General features: G+C 46.1%; 1 pseudogene across 1 annotated transcript; it reads left to right on the forward strand.

Moving 5' to 3' along the window:
• Nucleotides 1-864: 864 nt before the first annotated feature.
• LOC309832515 (peptidyl-prolyl cis-trans isomerase E-like) lies at nucleotides 865-22,791 on the forward strand (annotated as a pseudogene). The gene is made up of 10 exons: nucleotides 865-913; nucleotides 1,793-1,891; nucleotides 3,730-3,773; nucleotides 4,664-4,690; nucleotides 7,985-8,066; nucleotides 8,621-8,712; nucleotides 11,516-11,639; nucleotides 17,213-17,396; nucleotides 22,206-22,346; nucleotides 22,542-22,791. The product of its transcript is annotated as a peptidyl-prolyl cis-trans isomerase E-like (transcript).
• Nucleotides 22,792-23,024: the final 233 nt, after the last annotated feature.

The following is a 23,024-nucleotide window of genomic DNA, read 5'->3' on the forward strand; positions in this document are numbered from 1 at the left end:
CCATTGTGTTCTACTGTGGGAGGACCTTTATATTGGGAACAGAAGTCTAGTACAGTCACAGCAGAGCTTGGGTCTGGCACAGGAAAATCGGGTAAAGGGTGGCATTGGCGTGCTTTCCAAGGACACATGGGGAGACACGCAGAACCTATCTTGCCTCTCCCTTCTTGGACTGTGTTGCTCGGGGTTTGCCAGTCCCCTCTTATCTCCTACTGTCAGTTTATCCTGCAGGCAGGTCCACTTGCTCAGATTCTGCAGCTGGCAGTAGGAAAAGTTTCCAGAGATCCAAGTGGCTGGAGGCCAAAATGTTCTGTGGTTCCTTCAGTCCTTGAAGCGACCTTAACCTGGTCAGGGTCAACTACTCTACTTGCTCTCCCTGTCCTGCAGCAACACTTTTTTTTCCCCTTCTTCCTTGAAAATTAGCAGGCTGTCCTTCCTCAGGGCCTTACCCAGGTGGTCCCTTTCCCTGCAATGTTCCCTGGTTTGTGCCTCTTGGCAGGTTCCCCCTTTTTCTCAAGGTGTGCTTTCGCCTTAACCCATGTAAAGGCCCAATCTAATGTAGGTTCCCCTATTTTCTAATGTCCGCAGTTAATGCGAGTATGTTTCTTCTATTAACGTCAGACTGTCCCTCCAAACCTAGCTTCCTGGGACCTGAGCAGTGTGGGAGCCTGCGTGCCAGCCGGTGAGGGGGTGGGGCCGTAGGCGGGGCCCAGGTAACGGCTTCCGGCGGAAGAGCCGAGGAGCAAGATGGCTGCCACCAAGTGGGTGCTGACCTAGGGTGAGCTGGCGTGGGGTTGAGGCGGGGCTCGGACTGAGTCCAAGTTGGGGGCCGTGTGGACTGGGTGCAGACCCAGGGCCCCAGGCGGCATGTGGCAGCCTGGGCCGGGGTCTCTTGTGGGAGTCTACCCCTCAGCTTGTGAGCATCTGTGACCTAATGGCTTTGCGGGCCCTAGCTCTGCCCAGACCCCTTTCTCCTCTGACCCTGGACCCTGGGAGGTAGTGAGATCTGTTATTGCGACCTCAGACCGCATCCCAAACTGTCATGCTCATTCATTCCCTAAATTCTGCAGCCCTGCCCCCTTAGGTAAAGGAACTCCAAGAATAATTGGGAAATAACGGAAATAGCCTTGCTACGCGGGTTGGTGAACTCTATGATGCTATTGTATGGCAGTGTTAACAAGAGGCGGGTTGGGGGTTTTGGGAAATGACCACTCCATCCAGAGAGGTAAGGGCAAGCTTCCTGGAGGCACAGGGGCCAGAGATTTGAAAGATTAGGAGTTAAGCAGGTAGCTAAGCTGGAAGAGGCTGTTGCTTGAATGGAGAGCAGCGAGAGTGAAAGCCCAGAGGGGTGAAGCAGTCTAGCACTTGGGGCAAGTAATTTGCATTGGGGAAGCAAGGAGAGAAGAGGCTAGAGAGGTGGGTAGGGCTCAAGTTCTGAAAGTCTTACGTGCCATGCTAAGAATTTGGATTCTGTCCTGTGGTCATTGGTGAACTTTTGGAGACAATTTGGCAGGACAGTGATGTAATCAGATTTGCCCTTTCTTGGAGTCATTCTAGTGGCTGTGTAGAGAGAGAGAAACTGGAAGCAGTCAGCCCATTTACAATAACCAGGGGCTAGATGTAGGTCTGAAGAGGGATGGGGAGAGGAGTGTACCTCACAAGTCATTTGTATACCCAAAAGACTATAGGGACCCCTCCTTGCCCTCCCTGTGGCTGTCTTGCTGACAGGGTGTTACAGCAGCCGTACCAAGAGTGTGGGGGACATCGGTTCAGAAAGCACTTGGTGTCTTTGCAGGTGGGCTGGCAGAGGAGATGGATGGCAAAATTCTTCGTGCTGCTTTTATTCCTTCTGGAGACATCACAGATATTCAGATTCCACTGGATTATGAAACAGGTGTTTATTCAGTGTCACTCATATTCAGCTGCCTAATGCCAGGAAAAGAACTTGAGACATTTTAAGTCATGAGCATTCTGCGTATGGTTGGTATGTATTGAAGTTCAGGAGGATATCTCTCTAGGTCAGTGTGACTGTGATCTTGGTGATGGAATGTTCTGAGGACAGCAAGGCCAGGATGGTGGGGTGGTTATGGGCTGAAATTTACAGAGATTGACAATTTGTTGGATTTGAGGAAAGGCTTTCTCTACCTTGGAATCATTTGGGGGCTTTGATTTCTGATCATTTAATATATAAATCATATAGTAAGAACCAGTGGTGGGGGAGGGGGTGTGGGATGAATTGGGAGATTGGGATTGACGTGTATACACTAATATGTATAAAATGGATAACTAATAAGAACCTGCTGTATAAAAAAATAAAATACAAAAAAAAAAGAAAAAAGAGCCAGTAGGAAGGTAATCTTAGAAAAATCTTAAAAGGTCTGGGTGTTGTATCACCCCACGTCCCTGTGGACCAGACCTCCCTTCTTGGCAGCTATGCTTTTATTTTTTTTAAATTTAATTTTATTTATTTATTTTTGGCTGCATTGGGTCTTCGTTGCTCCACACGGGCTTTCTCTAGTTGTGGCGAGCGGGGGCTCCTCTTTGTTTCAGTGCACAGGCTTCTAATTGCAGTAGCTTCTCTTGTTGCAGAGCACGGGCTCTAGGCGTGCGGGCTCAGAAGTTGTGGCTTGTGGGCTCCAGAGCGCAGGCTCAGTAGTTGTGGTGCACGGGCTTAGTTGTTCCGCAGCATGGGGGATCTTCCCGGACCAGGGCTCGAACCCATGTCCCTTGCATTGGCAGGCGGATTCTTTTTTTTTTTTTTGTGGTACGCGGGCCTCTCACTGTTGTGGCCTCTCCGGTTGCGGAGCACAGGCTCCGGACGCGCAGGCTCAGCGGCCATGGCTCACAGGCCCAGCCGCTCCACGGCATGTGGGATCTTCCCGGACCAGGGCACGAACCCACGTCCCCTGCATCGGCAGGCAGACTCTCAACCACTGCGCCACCAGGGAAGCCCGGCAGGCGGATTCTTAACCACTGCGCCACCAGGAAAGCCTGGCAGCTATGCTTTTAAAAAGCAGAGGGCAGCGGACAAGCTTAGCCTCGGCAGGGGAGCCTTGGCCTCTGCTCACCAGGGTGAGTTGGTGTCACAGTTGACACTCAGTTGGTGTCACAGTTATATGCACGTTTCTATTTGATCCTTGGCTGTTATTTTCTAAGATAGGAGTTTTAGACCCAGCCTTGCCACTAACTTTGTGCGACACTTAAACTCTCTGAGCCTTCATTGCCTCAATGCTTAAATGAAAGGATAAGATTGGCTTTTTGGTCCTTCTACCTCTGAGTTATATAAATGAGTAACTCCTATTGCTCTTGCTCTCCACCAACTAAATTAACTTTTTCCTGAGGCCAAGCACTGTGCTTTAATAGTCACCTAACCCGGTAGTGAAGTCAGTGCTCTGTATGCAGTTGATGCTCAGTTGGAATGAGTAATTGACAGATCGACAACTTTTTCTACTTTCTGTAAGTCTTGTAAACAAAGATTCCCAAAATGCTTGGAAAGTAACTTAAATCTTCCATTCTCTTAGTGGTAGAATTGAATACTACAAAATTTAAAAACTTAGTTCACTATTTAGTATGTTTGTTAAAACACACAAAATAACTTTAATATTTCTGGAAACATTGTTGAATAAACCAAGAAAAATGTAAAAATTAGATTTTTGCTTTTTGAATGGCATCTGGATATGGCGTATTTCCTCCTATTGCCCACATATTAACTACCCATTTCTGCTATTATAGAAAAGCACCGAGGATTTGCTTTTGTTGAATCTGAGTTGGCAGAGGTAAGAAATTTTCCCTGGTTAGTATTTGACTAGTGTTGCTGTTGTCATTGGTTACAAAAGGTGCCACTCTCCATTTGAGCGGATGTAGTAATTTTCTGGGGCTGCCATACAAATTACTACAAACTTTGTGGCTTAAAAAAACAAATTTATTCTCATAACTTGGAGTCTAGAAGTCTGAAATCAAGGTATTGGCAGGGCCGCGTCCCTCTGAGGAGTCTTTCCTTGACTCTTCCTAGCAATCCTTGGCATTTTTTTGGCTTATAACTTCAGTCTCTGAAGTTATAAGTTCATCACTTCAGTCTCTGCCCCCGTCTTCACATGGTCTTTTCCACTGCATGTATCTCTCTGTCTTCTCTTCTTATGAGGACACTAGTCATTGGAGTTATGGCCCACCCTAATTCATTATGACCTCATCTTAACTAATTTCATCTGCAAAGAGTATTTCTAAACAGGGTCACATCCTGAGGTTTGGATAGACCTGAAATTTGGGGGGACACTATTCAACCCTCTATAGTGGCTTGGTGGTGACAGTTGCCAAGAGACAGGAAGTTCTGGTTGAAGGAAGGCGCACAAGCCCTGGTTCAGAGTTCCCTTCATGTAGTCAGAATGTGAAAGACAGGCCCTGCAGAGCCCTGAGCCTTCTGGCCTGGCACTGCTCTTTCCTATTTCCTGTGTGTATTCTGTGTCCATAACCTGAGCACCCATCTTTACACCACCAGCTCCAACAAGCAGTTAGTACATGCTCTTTGTTAAATACATACAATCTAGGCCGTAGGAAGGGAAGTAGCATCTTGTTTTTCCAAAGCTTGTGGTACTGAGTTTTAGTTTGCGTGCTAGCTACAAAGAGTTGAACTACACACATCAACTTTTTCCTTGTATTCTTTTGGCAGGATGCCGAAGCAACTATCAAAAACATGGTATGGGGCTTCCCTGGTGGCACAGTGATTGAGAGTCCACCTGCCGATGCAGGGGACACGGGTTCGTGCCCCGGTCCGGGAAGATCCCGCATGCCGCGGAGCGGCTGGGCCCGTGGGCCGTGGCCACTGAGCCTGCGTGTCCGGAGCCTGTGCTCCGCAATGGGAGAGGTCACAACAGTGAGAGGCCCGCATACCGCAAAAAAAAAAAAAAAAAAAAACATGGTATGGCTGAGAATCTTGCTTTTCACTGAAGCTGTGTTTTGGTGCTACATGGGATCCTGATGCACATATTGTGTTTCCAGTTTCCACAGTTTCAAAGTTATAAAGGAAGCAGAAGTTGCCGTTATTTGAAAGTATTCACTAGGAACTGGCTGCTTATAAAATTAATTCTTATTCAGAAATCCTCCCCATTTAACATTTGTATAAATGTCAACCATCTTATTGGCCAATCTCTCCCTGACATTTTTATATCTATGTCAGGAGTCAGCAAACTAAGTCTATGGGCCAAATCCATTCTGCAGGCTGTTTTTTTTCTTGTTTTTTTTGTTTGTTTTTGTTTTTTGCGGTACGCGGGCCTCTCACTGTTGTGGCCTCTCCCGTTGTGGAGCACAGGCTCCGGATGCGCAGGCTCAGTGGCCATGGCTCACAGGCCCAGCCGCTCCGCGGCATGTGGGATCTTCCCGGACTGGGGCACGAACCCGTGTCCCCTGCATTGGCAGGCAGACTCTCAACCACTGTGCCACCAGGGAAGCCCTGCAGGCTGTTTTTTATATGGCCTATGAGTTAAATGGTTTTTATACTTTTAAGGGTCATAAAAAAAAAAAAAAGAAGAAGAAGAAGAACATGCAGCAGAGACTGTATGTATCCCACAACGCCTGAAATATTTACTATCTAGCCCTTTATAGAAAGTTTGCCAACCTGTAGGCTAGGGCAATATACTGCAAATAGAGTGTAACTTGACTGCAAGGTTAACTGGTGAATCTTGTATAAGAGGCAGGATCTCATGAAGCGTATGGTAGGGATTGTGGAAAACTTCTCTAGTTGGCTCTAGTCAAAAATGTGAGGCTTTTTTGAGCCATTGAATAGTGATGCTCTCATAAAGTTAAACCAATTAACAACTGAGAAAGAGAAAACCCATAGAAGGATTATGACAGGTTGGGTACTTCAAAAGAAAAGGATTTGAATTCCTGTTGCTGAATTACCACAAATTTGGTGGCTTAAAAACAACACTAATGTGTTATCTTACAGTTCTGGAGGTCAGAAGTCCAAAGTGAGTCTCACTTTGGAGCTAAAATGAAGATTTCGGCAGAGTTGTGTTCCTTCTGGGGGCTATAGGGGAGAATGTTTCTTTGCCTTTTTCTCAGCTTCTAGAGAATGGCTATATTCCTTGACTCTTAGCCCCTTCTGTCTTCAAGCTGGCAATGGCAGGGTGAGTTTTTTTCACAGCGCATCACTCTGAAACAGAGTCCTCTGTCTCCCTCTTCACATTTAGAGGATCCTTGTGATTACGTTGGGCCCATCTGAATAATCCAGGATAATATCCTTATTTTAAGGTCAGCTGACTAGCAACCTTAATTCCTTTTTGCCACATAATATCACATATTCATAGGTTCTGGGGAGTAGGTGGACATCTTTGTTTGTTTGTTTAATATTTATTTATTTACTTAGGCTGCACTGGGTCTTAGTTGCGGCACGCGGGATCTTCATTGAGACACGTTTAGTTGCAGCATGTGGGATCTTTAGTTGTGGCATGCGGACTTCTTAGTTGTGGCATGCATGTGGGATCTGGTTCCCTGACCAGGGGTCGAAGCCGGGCCCCCTGCATTGGGAGAGCAGAGTCTTACCCACTGGACCACCAGGGAAGTCGCTAGGTGGACATCTTTGGGCAGGCTATTAGTTTGCCTGCCATAAAAAACCCTTAAATGCTTTTGCCCTTGTTTAAAACCTTTGTGATCACTCTTCATGACTAAATGTGAAATAAGGATGTTATTTCATGCCATCATTCAGTTTTTTCTTAATCACTAGAAATAAAGTTAGTACTTTATTTGTCTGTTTCTAAGAACAAAGACATAGCTATAATTGTAACCTAAATCTTATTAAATTAAGGAATCCTTTTTTTCTTTCTTTTTTTAGTTTTCATGAAAAGGCCTCAAACAAACCTTTTTTTTTTTTTTCAAGTATTTTATAAATTTATTTATTTATTTTTGGCTGCATTGGGTCTTCATTGTTGCGTGCTGGCCCTCTCTAGTTGTGGCGAGCAGGGGCTGCTCTTCACTGCAGTGCCCGGGCTTCTCATTGCGGTGGCCTCTCTTGTTGTGAACCACAGGCTCTAAGCACTTGGGCTCAGTAGTTCTGGCTCGCGGGCTCTAGAGCGCAGGCTCAGCCGTTGTGGCGCACGGGCCTAGTTGCTCCACGGCATGTGGGATCCTCCCAGACCAGGGCTCGAACCTGTGTCCCCTGCATTGGCAGGCAGATTCCTAACCACTGCACCACGAGGGAAGTCCCACAAACCTTTTTTAAAAAGCTGTCTACCCACCTTCTCCTGGTATCAGTTATTCTTGGATTTTGAAATATTCTTAAACATTATTCCATGTTACCATGTTCTCTGTCATTCTTTCATCAAACATGCCCCTCAACAGTCAGCAATACTATCATTTTCCAGTTCAGTACTGCTCTTGTCTTTTTAAGGTGGACTCAGGTATTTGGTAACTGCGTTTACCCTTTTAATTTCAGAGTCCTGAGCTCAGATCCAAAGATTATGCCAGCAGACCTTTCTGTTGTTGGTGGTGAAATAGAGGAAGTGTGTGGTGGCTCAGGGGCTTTCTGTGGTGAGCTTTTTTTTTTTTATAAATTTATTTATTTATTTAGGCTGTGTTGGGTCTTCAATTCTGTGTGAGGGCTTTCTCTAGTTGCGGCGAGTGGGGGCCACTCTTCATCGCGGTGCGTGGGCCTCTCATTGTCGTGGCCTCTCGTGTTGCAGAGCACAAGCTCCAGACGCACAGGCTCAGTAGCTGTGGCTCACGGACCCAGTTGCTCTGCGGCATGTGGCATCTTCCCAGACCAGGGCTTGAACCCGTGTCCCCTACATTGGTAGGCAGATTCTCAACCACTGTGCCACCAGGGAAGCCCTCTGTGGTGAGCTTTGTGCTTAGCTGGCCATTGGGGGTTGCAGGCTCCCAACTTAGGACTAATCATGAGCAAGTCTCAGGCTTCTTAGAAGTAAATGGAAGGCTGCCAGGTCTTCTTTCAACCTAACAAGGTTTAAGCAGCTGAGTTGTATTGCACCCTTTTCAGAATGAATCTGAAATGTTTGGGTGGACAATCCATGTCAGTTTGGCCAAAGCAGTGAGAATTAAGGAAGGCTTGTCCAGACCAGGTGAGTGGGGGCAACCACAGATACCCCATCACGTCCTCAGCTGTGGCCTCTGTTGCATTTTTATCTCTGTCTTACTTCCTGCTGTGGGGTAATGTGTACATGAGTAGGGTGGTGTAGAGTAGAGAAGAGAATGCAGCACCTCCAAGGAAATAAAGAGTTTGAGTTTCTCAGAAAGCTGGAGGCCTTGTCCCCATGAAAGTCTTGCTTTGGGACATAGACATAGACTGTGCCCTTCCAGCCTTGACAAGGGCTGGGACTTCCCTTTTGACACGGCTGAGTCCTTCCTCCTTATTCTCACCCACCTGTGCTAAGAGCTGGACTTGAAGGCCTGACATTTCCCAGTGACAGCTTTCATTGCCCTGGGGGGTTCCTAAGATGTAACTTATTTTCTATGGCCTGTGAGAGTCACGTAGTGTGTCCATGTAGTGAGTCCACTTTATGCATCCACGTAGTGCTGACCAAAGCAGCAAAGACTTGGACGTGGCTAATGAGCAGTTGGCTGATAGCTTGAGTTTCTTAACATCTGTTTGATTCTTTCCTTTCATTTTTGTCAGATGATGACTGGTTGAAAATGTTTTCTAGGAAGACTCTTGAAGAGAGGAAAGAGGAAGAAGGGTCAGAGCCTCCCAAAGTGGAAACCCAGGAGGTGAGATTGCAGGCTGCGCTTCCAGAGCGGCTGGCACTCTGCACCCAGCACACTTCTGCTGTGGATGGTGTTGGGGGAATTGAATGGAGAAAGTGTGGGTGTCTTGTCCTTGTAGGGCACTGGGTGAGAAATGCCTTATGTGTGCTTGGTGTCGATTTGTGACGGCTGTTCAACGAGGGGGTATCTCAGATGACAGAGGACACCACCCGTACCCGTCATCCAACGATCTTGCCCGCTCCATCACTGAAGACTTTGGCTCCAGACTCCCTGTCTTCCTGCTCCTACCCTGATTCCACAGAGGCCCTTCCCCAGGTCCAGGGCTCCCCACGCCTGGGCGCTTTCTCCTGCTTCTTGACACACATCTTGACCCTTGCTCCTCAGAATAATACAGGGGCTCCTTCTCCTCTGTCCACCCTTTCCACAGTGGTGTTTCTCTGAGTTCCTTCCGTAGCGCTCGCCTCCTTTCTCCACAATGTCCTTGTGCATTTCAGCCACTTTTGTCCCTTGTCTGAGATTATCGCAGCCGCTCAGGCAGGGTTCTGGTGATTTCGTTATCCCTAGTCCTAGCCCTGGCCTCTCTCCTGGGCTTCACATACTTCTGCCTGAATGTCTCACGTCGCCATAAATAAACAAAGCACATCCCAGGTGGATTTCCTCTTGCCTTTCACTCTGGTCTCCCTGAGTGCCTGATTTTAGCTAATTTTGCTGCCTTCTGGTCACTCAAACCAGAAGCTTCAGTTTATTTTAATTCACACATGATGCGTTGCCATATTCTGCTTATTTTATCTTCTAAGTCTTCCTGACTCTTGCCTCTCCTGTCTGTTCCTACTACATTATCTTGGTTTAGCCTCCATCTTCTGTCCTGTGAATAATGATAGTAGCTTCCTAACTGGTCTCTCTGTCGCAGGCCTGCTTCCTCCTGATCTGAGTAGCCAGGAGGAGCTTTCTGAAGGATGGATCTGAGGATAATTGCTCTCCACAAGCATTTTAAGGACCTCCCTCATGTATAGGATTGAGTCTGGGCTACATCAGAGGCACAGAAGGGCTCTCCATGTTCTGACCCTGCTCATCTCTTTATATTGTAGCCCCATTTTACATTCTAGGAAACAAGAGACTATAGTTACCTATAAATCTGTAGTTATCTACAAATTTATAGTTACCTACAAATCTCAGGTGTTGTTTTGTTTTTTTAAATTGGGCCACGCTGTGTGGCTTGCTGGATCTTAGTTCCCAGACCAGGGATTGAGCCTGCTCCCTCGACACTGAAAGCGCGGAATCCTAACCACTGGACCGCCAGGGAGTTCCCAAATCTCTTGTGTTTTTGCATAAGCAGTTCCTTTGCCTAAAATGACCTTTCCAACATAATCTGGCTAATTCCTACTCACCTTTCATCCCTCCCTTCTGGGCTTGCATGGCCTCTGGGCTTCCATGGGACCCGCTATCCTAGCATTTACTGCATTGTTTTGACATTACTTATTTAACGTATTTTATTTTATTTATTATTATTATTTTTAAACAGAGAACAGGAGTATTTATTTATTTTAAAAATTATTTATTTATTTTTGGCTGTGTTGGGTCTTCGTTTCTGTGCGAGGGCTTTCTCTGGTTGTGGCAAGCAAGGGCCACTCTTCATCGCGGTGCACGGGCCTCTCACTATCACGGCCTCTCTTGTTGCGGAGCACAGGCTCCAGACACACAGGCTCAGTAGTTGTGGCTCACGGGCCTAGCTGCTCCATGGCATGTGGGATCCTCCCAGACCAGGGCTTGAACCCGTGTCCCCTACATTAGCAGGCAGATTCTCAACCACCGCGCCACCAGGGAAGCCCTATTTAACGTATTTTAAATATTGCTTACTCTTTGCCGGGCACTAATGGCTTTACAAATATTTAATCCTATTGGCAGTCCTTTGAGGTAAGTACTAATATTATCCCCAAGTCTAGGTGACGAAACTAGGGCACAGTGAGGTCGAATAACTTGTGGACGTTACATAGCTCAGAAGTGGTGGGGCTGAGGTTTGAACCAAGGCTGTGGGGCTCTAGGATCTGTGTGCCTCTCACAGTTGTGGCTGCCCCTCCCTCACTGAGTAGCCAGTCCTTCAAGGGCAGAAGCCCTATCTTATTTAATAACCTAGGGATTGGCCTGAGAGCTTATACCTACGTGTTGACCTAATCCACACTACAAAGAGGTCAGACAGAGACAGTAGAGTTTTCTCTGTCAAACAGGTGGGAAGGTTTCTATTGAATGTTTTATTGTCTAATTAGCCTTGTCCATTTGGAGCACTAAGCAAGGCCCAACTTCCTCCACTGTCTCCTTTCTGAGCACTTAGGCCCTCCTTGCTTCCACTGCAGCCAGCCTGTGGATATGCAGGGCTAAGCATAGAGGAAGGGGGTGGTGTTGCAGAAGTGGGTCCGTTTAACTGACTAAGGTGGGTGGGCTTGAACTGGAAGTTGAAGTTGTTGAGAGTTTTGTGTTTTGAGCCAGAAAAGCGTTGTTCTGTGACTGCAGGGGAGAGTGAAGGCAAAGCGAGCTGACGTGTCTGAGGGAGTGAGATGAGATAAAATGCCTGAGGGGTGGGGCTCCGGGTAGACAGTGCTGAGGTCTCCTGTCACTGGGTGTCCGGCTGGGGGCCGTGGCCATGGCCTCCACCTTCTGCAGCCCCATCAGGGCCCAAGGCCTTTCCTGTCGGTGCCTTGCTCAGCCCGTTCACTGCAGTGGGTTCTGGGGTGTCTTCAGAAGAACACTTGCTCTCCTAGTCGGGGAGTCAGGCTGTTCTGTCTAACCTGGCCATTTCTCCTGCGTCTAGGGAGAGCCCGCTGTAAAAAAGGCCCAGTTAAACCCTCAGGTGTACATGGATATCAAGGTCAGGAACAAGCCAGCAGGCCGCATCCAGATGCTCCTGCGTTCAGACGTCGTTCCCATGACAGCAGGTGAGCAGGACTCCGGTCAGGATGGCCGGGAAGCTAGTGGCTGAGGAAGCTGCCTGGACTCCTGGGCCCTTGACTATTTCTACCTGAGTCTATCTGAGGCATCTTAGATCTCAGCATCTAGTGACAAATGAGGCAGAACAGGCTTTTCTTTCTTTTTTTTGCCACGCCACATGGCTTGTGGGATCTTAGTTCCCTGACCAGGGATTGGACGCATGCTCCCTGCAGTGGAAGCATGGAGTCCTAACCACTGGACCGCCAGGGAACTCCCAGAACAGGCATTTTTGAAATTCCATAAAGGCTTAGGACTGTTAGAAAGAGTAAGCAGTTGAAAGTTTTGTGATTTGTTTTAATTACTCTCCCATTTGATTTTATTGGGGTTTTTAAAAATAATTTTGTTTTGATATATTTTCAAACTTACAGATAGAATAAGAATTCTATACGAATAGTACAAGGAACTCTCATGTATCCTTTAACTGTTGATTAATTTACTTTTTTGCCCTTACGCTTTATCATTTTCTTTATATACATACGTACATACGTGTATTTTTTTTACCCCCATCCTAGTTGAGAGGAAGTTGAAGACATACATCATTCTTCAGTATGAATTTCCTAAGAACAAGAATATTCTCTTACATAATCATAGTACAGCTATCAAAATCAGGAAATTTAACATCAGTATAACACTATTAACTAATCTTCAGGTCATATTCAAATTTCATCACTTATCCCAATATTGTTCTTTATAGTAATGTTAACAATTTCTGTTCCTTGACAAGGAGTCACACATTGCATTTAGTGTGTGGGGGGGTCTCTTTAGTCTCCTTTTATTTCTAACAGTTTCTCAGTTTTTTATTGTCTTTCTTGATCTTGACATCTTTGAAGAGACAGGCCAGTTGTTTCTAAGATTGTTTCTTGGTTTGTCTTTGCCTGGTACTTCCGCATGATTAGATTTAGATTATGTGTTTCGGCAGGAATACCTCAGAAGAACGTTGTTTCCTTGTTAGTGCATCATATGAGGAAGTACTCGAGGTCAGTTCCAATGTTTGTGATGTTAACTTTGACCACTTGGTTAAGGAGATCTCTGCCAGGTTTCTCCCCTGGAAGGTTACAATTTTTAAGTTATAAATTAAAAGCTAAAATTTTTCTCCTCACTATCTCCAGCCCATCTCACAGAGGTAACTACTATTGACAGTTGTTGTACGTTGCCTATTTCCTTAAATATTCATAATTACTCTTTTTACCCATGATCCTGTTTTTGTTTGTTTCAATCTAGCTTTTTTTTTTTTTTTTAATGCTTATCAAAGTCATAATTGCATACAGTTTAAAGAAAATTGTTCTTTGGAGTTTGTTACAAAACGTGACATTCTTCTGCTCCCCCATCGTCATAATTTTTCTGCCCTGCCAGAGGCAACATTCTTTTCCTTTAGGTGATTATTTTGACTTTTATTGCTCTATCTCTGAAAAATATATTCATGTTACTGCTACTTGATTTTTCTCAGTTTTTGGCTGTTATAGGTCAGTTTTTCTGGGAAACAGACTCATGGAGAGGTGGACGCAGGAAGTTTATTGGGGAGTGATCTCAGGAACAACTTCTGTAAGAGAATGAGTGGAGTAGATGGGGCAAAAATAGAGTAATTGACCAGCCTTGCAGTCACACAGAGACCTCAGCTGATCCCATGGGGAGTTTGGGAGCTTGGATATCCCTCCAGAATGTCCAGCTCTGAATTTTAGGCCAGGGGGCCAGGCTTTTGTACCCTCATATGGACCAGTCATGAATTCTGGCTGATTCCCAGGAGTGGTGAGGCAACTCTCTTTGGCCAAAGGCATTTCCTGAATGGGACCCATCCTGGGGCTGGTAGCATCCAACACTCCTGGGAGGTGAGGGGGTGAGGGAATGCACGTCTTGGTCTTGGAGAGGATCTGTGGGCTTAACCTCAGCATCCATTGCAGTCCACCCATCTGGCAACTCAGATCCGCTTACTTCACCCGGGAACGGCTCCTCCAGGACTCTGGTTGGTCTCTTTTTCTGGGGAAATTTCTAGAGGAATGTTAATGGAACTATAATCCATTGCTGCTCTTGGTCTCAGAACCACAAACGATACTTGTCATCTCCCTCCTCTACTTTATTCCAGATTCCTCTCACCCTCACCTCAGCTGGCTTCTCTGCTTGTCTACATGGCTTACCTGATGAGGTGACCTAGACCTTTTTCCAAGGGGATTTGAGCTCCTGGTCATTGTGCCCTTCCCAGGCCATGGCTGCCCATCAAGATTGGGCAGGGGAGTACAAGAGAGGTCCCATGGGTCCCCCAAACATATTCTGACCAGACCTGTTGTGTAACAGCAGACCTACCTCCTAAAGACCAAGGTCAAGAATCTCGCCAAGATGATGACTCCTTTTCTTACCTGCTTGTCACCTGGCACAAGGAGCCTGAAGTGATCACCCAGTGGCATAGCTTAAAGTGTAATGGGAGTCTGGTTGTCTCCACTGGTGAAGGTGTGCCCACTAGGAACCAGGACCTCTAGACCCACAGAGGCTTGAGTTGCAGGGATGGAAAGTAACAGGAGTGATGGTAACCAGGACCACTCCAGCTTCTACTTCTTGGTTCCTGGACCCCCAGGGGCATAGCACTCGCTAATGAGCACTGATTTAGGGCTGTCCTTACAGGAAATCTTTTTTTTTTTTTTTTTTGGCCGAGCCATTCAGCATGCAGGATCTTAGTTCCCTGACCAGGGATCAAACCTGTGCCCCCTGCACTGGGAGCACGGAGTCTTAACCACTGGACCGCCAGGGAAGTCCCCAGGATATCATTTCTGATATCCTAATACCGTCCTTCATAGAAACCTTTCTCCCACTAATGTAGAATCATGTACTGTGTTTGTTGTGTCAGTTTAATCTCCTTTAATCTGGAACTGTTCCTCAGCCTTTGTCTTTTATGACATTGTCATTTTTGAAGACTCCAGGCCAGTTGTTTTATAGAATGTTCCTCATTTGAGTTTGTTTCCTCATTAGATTCAGGTTATTTTTGGTATTCTTTGCAATACTCCAGAAGTGACATGTCTGTCTCCCTGTCACTTATGTCTATTTTTCCATTACTGGTGAGGGTTACTTGGTTAAGGTTGTGTCTGCCGGTTTTTCCCACTCACAAGGTACTTTTATTCCCCTTTGTAATTGATAAGTGACTTTTAAGGAGACATTTAAGACTTTTTACCTTGTGATTTTTGGTATTCTGTTTTTGATTCTAGACTAAGTCAATTATTACCGTGATGGTAATTTTCTAATTATTGCTTCCTCTGTATTAAAAACATTAGCATTTCTACATTTATTCTAATTAGCCATCTGCTATGAATAAGAGCTTTCTCTTCTTCCTTCCCCCTTTGTTTGTTTTGCGTTAGTAGGTCCGTGTGTTCGTGTGCACTCATGAGTCTTTTTATTCATGTTCTGCTCCGTTACACTCACTCACTTGTCAGTTGCTCAGGCTGTCCTAAGTTTGGCCATCAGGAGCCCCCTCAAGTCTGCTCCTATATCCATTTGACACTCATTTTTTGAGCATTTCCTTACTTTCTGGTACGATAAAAAGATCTGGGCTTATCTGGTACTGTCTCTGCTCTGACCCTGGAATCAGCCATTTCTCCAAGAAGCTCCTGTTCCTTTTAGTAGGAAATAATAATTAGAAATCAAGATCTGGATCCTGACGAGGTGCACTGCTTCTGGGGTGTCACTGAGCCTCGGCCCTTTCAGCCTTCCAGCAGGAAGTGTGTGTGTGTGTGTGTGTATCTTTAAGTCATGAATTCATACTGATCCTCTAATGTCTGTCTAATACTACATATTTATATCACCGTTCTCCCACAGCGAGAGCCTTGGCTCCCAATAACATCAGTATATTCACATACTGTTCAGTCCTACAGTACAAAATAGTTTCAGAATTGCTACATTCGTACCACTACCAACAAACAGTTTTTTTGCAGTTCTTTTTCTTCAGTCTGTAAAGGGTCCAAATACTGTGTTCAAAGAGTTCTTAGATTCCTTTCTTCTGTATGGCTAAGTTATCCATTTAACTTAAGTTCTCACTTGTTTCTCTTTGTGTTCCGTTTTAGGGGTTCCACCCCCACCCCCGGCCTTATTGATTTAGTTTTATTTTTTGAATAAACACTGACAGGCTTCAGAAATCAAAACTATACCAAGAGGCACACATGGAGTTGTGTCACTCCCTCCCACTCCCTCTGCCCCTATTCCCACCCACCTTCTATGAGTAACCAATTTCATTAGTTCCTGGTTGATCCTCCTTTTGTTTCCTTTTGCAAAAATGAACAGATATAGGAGTATTTCCTTATTTCCTTCCTTCTTTCACAGCATGTAGCACATTGTGTATTCTCTTTTGCACTTTGCTTTTCTCACTAAACAACATATCCTGGAAATCACTCCGTATCAGTTCACAGAGATCTCCTATTCTTGTTCATAATACTTCACAAGGTGGACATACCATAGTTTATTCAGCAAGATTCTGGTGCTTGGGCATTTAGGTTGTTTCCATTATACTGCGGTTACAAATAATGTGTATGTGGATTTCATATCGTTGGAGGTATATCTTCAGGGTCATTCCTAAAAGTAGGGTTACTGGGTCAAAGGGTAAATGCACAAGTAGTTTTGTTAGATATTGCCAAATTCTCCTACAAAGAGGTATCATTTTGCATTCCCTCTAGTAATGTGTGGGAATACCTGTTCCCCTGGCTTCACTCACAGATTGTGTTTTTAAGTTTTTGAATTTTGGCTAGTCTGATAGGCAAGAAATGGTGTCTCAAAGTATTGATAGTTTTAATTTATGTTTTTCTTATTATGGTTGTCAAAGAATATCTTTTTATATATTTAATGACTTATAACAAAAACTGTCCCCCCAAAATGATTTTTTTATGTCTTCTGTCGCTTTTTCTGTTAAGTTTGATCTTGTTTTTCCTTCCACTTTTTAAGAGTTCTTCATATATGGGGATATTAGATTTTCTGTGATATACGTTGCCAATGAATATTTCTCCCAGTTTGTCATTTTTTGTTGTTGTTTTTACTTTGTTTATAGTTTTTTTGCCATGCAAAAGTTGTTGAATTTTTTTTTTTAATTGCCCCTGGGTTTTGAGTGATAGTTGGAAAGTCCTTCCTTACACCCAGGTTATAGAAGAATCCAACCCACGTTGTCCTCTAGTACCGATAATTAATTTTTTCTTTACATTCAGATATCTGATCCATTTGGAGTTTATTCTTGCAGTGAGGTAAGTTGTAAATCCAGCTTCACCTTTTTTCAAATGTTTGTTCATATGTCCCAGCACCATTTTAGAAAATGTCCATTTTTGCCTCAACGATTTTAAGATGACAGCTTTTATGAAATACTGAATTATATGTACCTTGGTCTGTTTCTGGACTGTCTGTTCTATTCCGTCTGTTCAGTCTCTTTGTGTGCTATACCACTAGTAAACGTTTACTTCAAGTGAAGGTAATATATACTTTCTCAGATTCTGAGAGCTGGAGGTTTAACTCTCCAGTTAGATATTTTTAACCCCGGCACCTTTTCCTTTCTCGGCCCCGGAGAATTTCCGCTGCCTGTGCACCCATGAGAAGGGCTTTGGCTTCAAGGGCAGCAGCTTCCACCACATCATCCCCCAGTTCATGTGCCAGGGCGGCGATTTCACCAACCACAGCAGCACCAGGGGCAAGTCTATCTATGGGAAAGTTTGATGATGAAAACTTCATCCTCAAACACATGGGACCAGGTGGGACCCCATCGGTGGGTGGTGATCGGCGGGCCGGGCTGGGGCCAGGTGACTGTGCGGGGGGAGTGATGGGCTGTGGTTCTGGTCTCCAGACTGCCACCCAGTGAACGGAGGAGAGGCATTCAGCCTGGCTAGAGCTTTAGGCTTCTAAAGGTTTTTTTGTTTTTTATTTTGACTTACTCAAGTTCATGCTTGCCTCCTTTTAAGAGGAAAAGGCGTATAGCCTGGTCCTGCTGCTACAATGATGTGTTGTTACTGTTTTTGTAACTTTTTATTTTATATAATTTCAAGTTTACCAAAAATTTACCAGAACAGAACAAGGAGCCCCTGCCTGTAAACCTTTTATATGCCGTTCACCCACATCACCAGTTGTTTGCTGGTGACCATCGTTCCCCACTTATTCTAGTCTCTTTCTGTATATATTTATAGACAATGTCTATTTGGGAGCAGCCATTTGAGAGTAAGTCAGAGACCTCACTCACTTTCACCACTAAATACCTCATTGTGTTATTTCCTAAGAACAAGGGCATTTTTAGTATTACCACAATATATAGTTATCAAACGCAGAAAATTAACACTGATACAATACTGTCACCTACAGTGCATATTCAGGTTTCATCGTGGTCACAGTAATGTCCTTTCTGAGGTATTTATAGTTGAAATGTATCATCTGCTCACACAGTCGTGGTCCAACCCCTCCCCTCCCCCACCCCCAAAACACTGACGTTTGTTTGCGTCTGCCTCCTCATTTCCTGGGCTCCGTCACCAGCTGTGCTTCCCTCACTCTTGCCTTCCAGCTACACTGCCTTTTGCTTGCTCTCTCCTGCTCACCTGGTACAAAACTCCCATGTGCCCACGCACCGGGTCCCCTTCAGGTTGAGGAGCACAGCCCAGCAGTCCTCGCAGATCGCTGATTGATCCTCATCCACAGTCTGAGAAGAAAACACTCCTTTTCCTCGATCCTCAGATCTCCAGCGTTGCCCCCTCCACTCTCCCTCCCAGCTAATGATCTTGCTTCTTATCTCACTGAGCAGTAGGAACAGTGAGAAAGATGTGCTGTCCTCTCTTCTCAGTTCCCATCAGACCCTGGGTCCTCCCCTCCCTTTACTGCCTCCTCCAGTCCCCCTCATGCTGCAGTGCTGCCAGCCTTTAAAGAAATAAAATAACTCTCCCTCGACCCTGTGTTCCCCCTCCAGCTGCCACATTAATTCTCTGGTCCCTTTTTAGCAAAACTTCTTAAGAGTTGTGTAAGCTCATGGCTTCTGTTTCTTTCCTCAGCCCCCTCCAGTGAGACTTCCTTCCCCACCACGCCTTGCTCTTGTTGAATATGCCAACAGCCTCCATCTTGCCAGCAGCCAAGCCTCGGCCCTCTTTTTCCACCTCTCAGTAGCACTTGATACTATGAATCACGCCCTTCCTGAACCCCTTTCTTCACTTGCTGGCAGAACACCTCATCTTCCGTTCTCTTTGTGCCTCATAGGCTGCTCGTCTTCAGTCCCCTTTCCTTTCTCCTCCTCCCCACCTCCAAGTTGCTAGAGGGACTCAAAGCTCAGCCCTGGTTTTTCTTCTCTGTCTACACTTACTCTTTGCTTAACGGTTCTCGTGCCCACCTCTAAGAACTGATACTTCACTATATGCTGAAATGAAAGTCACAGCTAATATATCCTGTCAATACCTAATTTTTAAAAAGTAGTATTATAACATAAAGGAAAGTAATTTAGAATAAAATAATATGCATTTTGGTATTTAGATGCTTGGACACAACTGCATGTATGGAATATTCAAACACATGAACTTCTGCCTGGAGCAGGTTAGCAACATGGACTGACTGACACTGGCATGGCATGTCACCAGAGTCACGGCAACATGATTTTCTGAAACAGTGAAAATCTCTTGGTAATATTCTGAACAAAAAAAATGTGTCTATTCCCTCAGTTTATGTGGTAGGTCCATTTCTGAAAAAATTCTACATAATAAATCTTTGGATTTACATGTAAAATGGAGTTAGGTTCTAGGCTTAGATCATTATAAACAGATATTTGTCATCTGCATGAATGTTTGTCTGGGCACTGAAAGTCTAAGAGGATTTAGAATAATTCTTCATTAGGTGGGACATTGCAGGACATGCCTGCTTCCTCCCCAGTATTACTGACAACCAAAACCATGCCTTGAACTTTCCAAATAGCCTCGAGGGGGCAGCATTACCCTATTTAGAGTCACTGCCCTAGACAATCCTGTCCCGTCCCGGGGCTTTCCCTCATGTCTGCTGAATTTATCTCGCCCCCGTGTATGTCTCGCTGCTGCTCTCCCGCTGTCTTCCCTGGACATCCCAGCGGGGTCGCAGACCTCACGTGCCCAAGCAGCTCTTGCTCTTCAGCCCCGAGCGCGCCCTCCTCAACTCCCCTGTTTCAGCCACCATCTACCCGGCTGCTTGGTCAGAAGCTTAGGACTCATCCTTGCCCCCCTCCTCTGTTGCCTGGATGGCAGGTGCATCTGTCTTCAGTTCACCTCCTGGTGCAGCTGCTCTTCACCTTCCTCCACCACCACCAGCGTCCCCGAGCTCGTCTCCCTCCTTCCACTCTTGCCTCTTCCCCCGCAGAGTCTAATCTCTGCAAGGTGGTCAGAGCAGTCCTTGTTAAGAGTAACTCTCATCACATTGCTCTCCTGCTGACAGCCCCCCCGTGGCGCATCTCGTGTAGCATCTGGTCCTACAGGCCGGTTGCCCTGCGTCCTGGCCCCTCTCCAAGCTCATGGACTGTGCTGCTCACCCTCTCTGCCCCCACTGCAGTCTGGCTGTTCCTCAGACACCCAGAGCTCACTCCCCACAGGGCCGTGGCAGGTGCTGGCTCCTCTCCTGGAGGCTTCCTCCGCCAGCACCCACAGGCTTCGCCCCTCATGTCCTCTGGGCATCGCCCACAGGTCGTCTAGCCCAAGAAGCCTGCCCTTGCCTCTCTAAAATGGGCTTTCCTACCGTCTTGCTCTTCTTTTTAATCAGCTTCATTTTTCTTCACGCACTGGTTATCTGAAATCATATTATAAATTTACTCTTTTACTTAATTATTGTCTTATGTCTCCTGAGAATGTCAGCCTCATGAGGGCAGGACTTAGTCTTTCTTGTTCACCATTGTATTCTGGAACAGTGTCTGACACACAGTAAACCTGCGGTAAATATTTAAATATTTAAAATAGATATTCACAGGGCCAGTCCATTATGTGTCAGGCACCCTGATCAACTCCGGCCTGAAAGTAGAGTGGGACTCAGTCCCCATTTGAAGGGAGCACGCGTTTTAGAGGCCCAGCCACGAGGGGTGGAGTTTCTTATTGCCACAGATGAACTGCAGCTCCTCATGCTACACTCCATCAGCCCCTGCCAAACCTGGGCCTTTTAGACTAAACTGGGACGTCACTTCCTCCAGAAAGCCTTCTGTGATACTGTCACCAGTGTGTGTGTGTCTGTCTGAGGTGACTGTCTTTTGTGCTCTCATTCACTGAGCAAACATCTCTGCCACTAGGCTTCACTATTTCAGAGCATAATTATCTTTATTTTTTAACAGTTTCATTGAGATAGAATTCACGTACCATTCAGTTCACCCATTTAAAGTATACATTTCAGGACTTCCCTGGCGGTCCAGTGGTTAAAGACTCCGTGCTCCCAATGCAGGGTGTGTGAGTTCGATCCCTGGTTGGAGAACTAAGATCCCGCATGCTACATGGTGTGGCCAAAAAATAAAAATAAAGTATACATTTCAGTGGTTTCTAGTGAATTCACATAGTCATGTAGCCATCCCCACATGTAATTTTAGAATGTTTTCATCACCTCCAAAAAGAAGCCCCACACTCTTCAGCAGTCATTCCCTGATCCCCTTGCCCCCAGCCCTAGGCAAACACTGATCTTCTTTGTGGATTTGCCTATGATGGGCATTTCATGTAAACACAATCATAAAATTGTAGGCTTTTGTGACTGGCTCCGTTCATTTACCATAATGTTTAAAAAATGTTCATCTGCAATATAGTGTGCATCAGTATTTCATTCTTTTTTTATTGCCAGTTAATATTCCACTTATGGGTATACCACAGTGTATTCATAAGTTGATGGACATTTGGGTTGTTTCTAATTTTTGGCTATTATGATGCTGCTGTGAACATTCATATATACGTTTTTGTGTGGGCATGTGTATTTATTTCTCTTAAGTATATACCTAGAATTGGAAAACGATGTGTTTTTTTGTAGATATCCTTTATCAGATTAAGGAAGTTCCCTTTTGTTCCTCATTTGTTGGGTGTTCTTATCATGAAAAGGTGTTGGATTTTTTTCCTGCATCTATTGAGATTATTATGTGGGTTTTGTTCTTTATTCTATTGATACGGTTTATTACATTGGTTTCTGGATATTAAACCAAGCTTGCATTCCTGAGATGAATCAATATTTAACTTGTGAGTGACTCTTTTCCGCTAGACTGTGGGCTCCACCAGGCCTGGGACCAGTGTCCCCAGGGTTCAACAGGTGCCTGGTTATGAAGTAATAAGTATTTGTTGAATGAATTAATGAAAGGACAAACTAGTATAAAATGATCGAAACAACCATGCTTAGCGTTTCATTGACTATCAGTTGAGTGGAAGACAAGGCATCCAAGACTCTGTACATCCCAGAGTCTGAGCCTGCCTGTCTGAAAGGCTGACAGCAGTGTGCACAGACATCCTCTGAGGGCCAGACATCCCAGCAGCATTTACGCTCCTCCCTCTACTACCAGACGTCCTGAGGGCTGGGAGCAGGGTGGAGGGGGTCGATGTAGTCGTTCTCTCCCCCAGGCCTGCTCTCCATGGCCAACTCTGGCCCAAACACCAATGGCTCCCAGTTCTTCCTGACGTGATAGGACGGATTGGCTGGACGGCAAGCACGTGGTATTTGGGGAGATCACGGAAGGCCTGGATGTCTTGCGGCAGATTGAGGTGGGCAGCCGCCCGGGCCCCCCGACACACAGCCGTGTGGGAAGGCAGGAGTGGGGGCTCTGGGGCCTGGAGAGAGAGGCCACGGCTGCTGCTGCTGGGGGTGGGGGGGCAGGGGGTGGGGCGGGTATCCTGAGCTGCCCTTTCCTCTCCACCCTCCCTCCCTCTGATTCCTCCTCTTCTGTTTTGCTTGCAAAGGCCCAGGGCAGCAAGGACGGGAAACCCAAGCAGAAGGTCATCATCTCCGACTGTGGGGAGTACGTGTGAGAGGGCAGCTGTCAGCCCGGGGAACCGGCAGCCAAGGTGTCCCGTTTGCAGCAAGCAGGGCTTTGTGTCCTGGCCCTTCCTTGGGGTCAGCGTGGGGCAGCTCCTCTGCAGGCACGGCCTGGGCCGCCTCTGGCTCTTCCCCAAGTGGGGCCGTGGGCCAGGGTGCTGCCTTCCCCACCGTGGACGGCTGTGCGTGCCCTTTCCAGGCCAGGGCCTCTCCTGGGCCCGCCTGTGTGGATCTTGGCTGTGTCTTCCGGTAAAATTAATCCTAGTTCTTGTACTGCTGCCACGCAGCCAGGTCCCAGGTGTTTTCAGAGGTTGCACCTGTGACTGACCTGTCCTGCTGCAACGGATGACAGACCGTAGTCCCTCCCGTGCTGCTTCCCTCCTCTCCAGGCTGGCCCAGAAGGCACA

The sequence above is a fragment of the Grampus griseus genome, assembly GCF_964374135.1.
Source record: "Grampus griseus genome assembly, chromosome: 1".
NCBI lineage: Eukaryota > Metazoa > Chordata > Mammalia > Artiodactyla > Delphinidae > Grampus > Grampus griseus.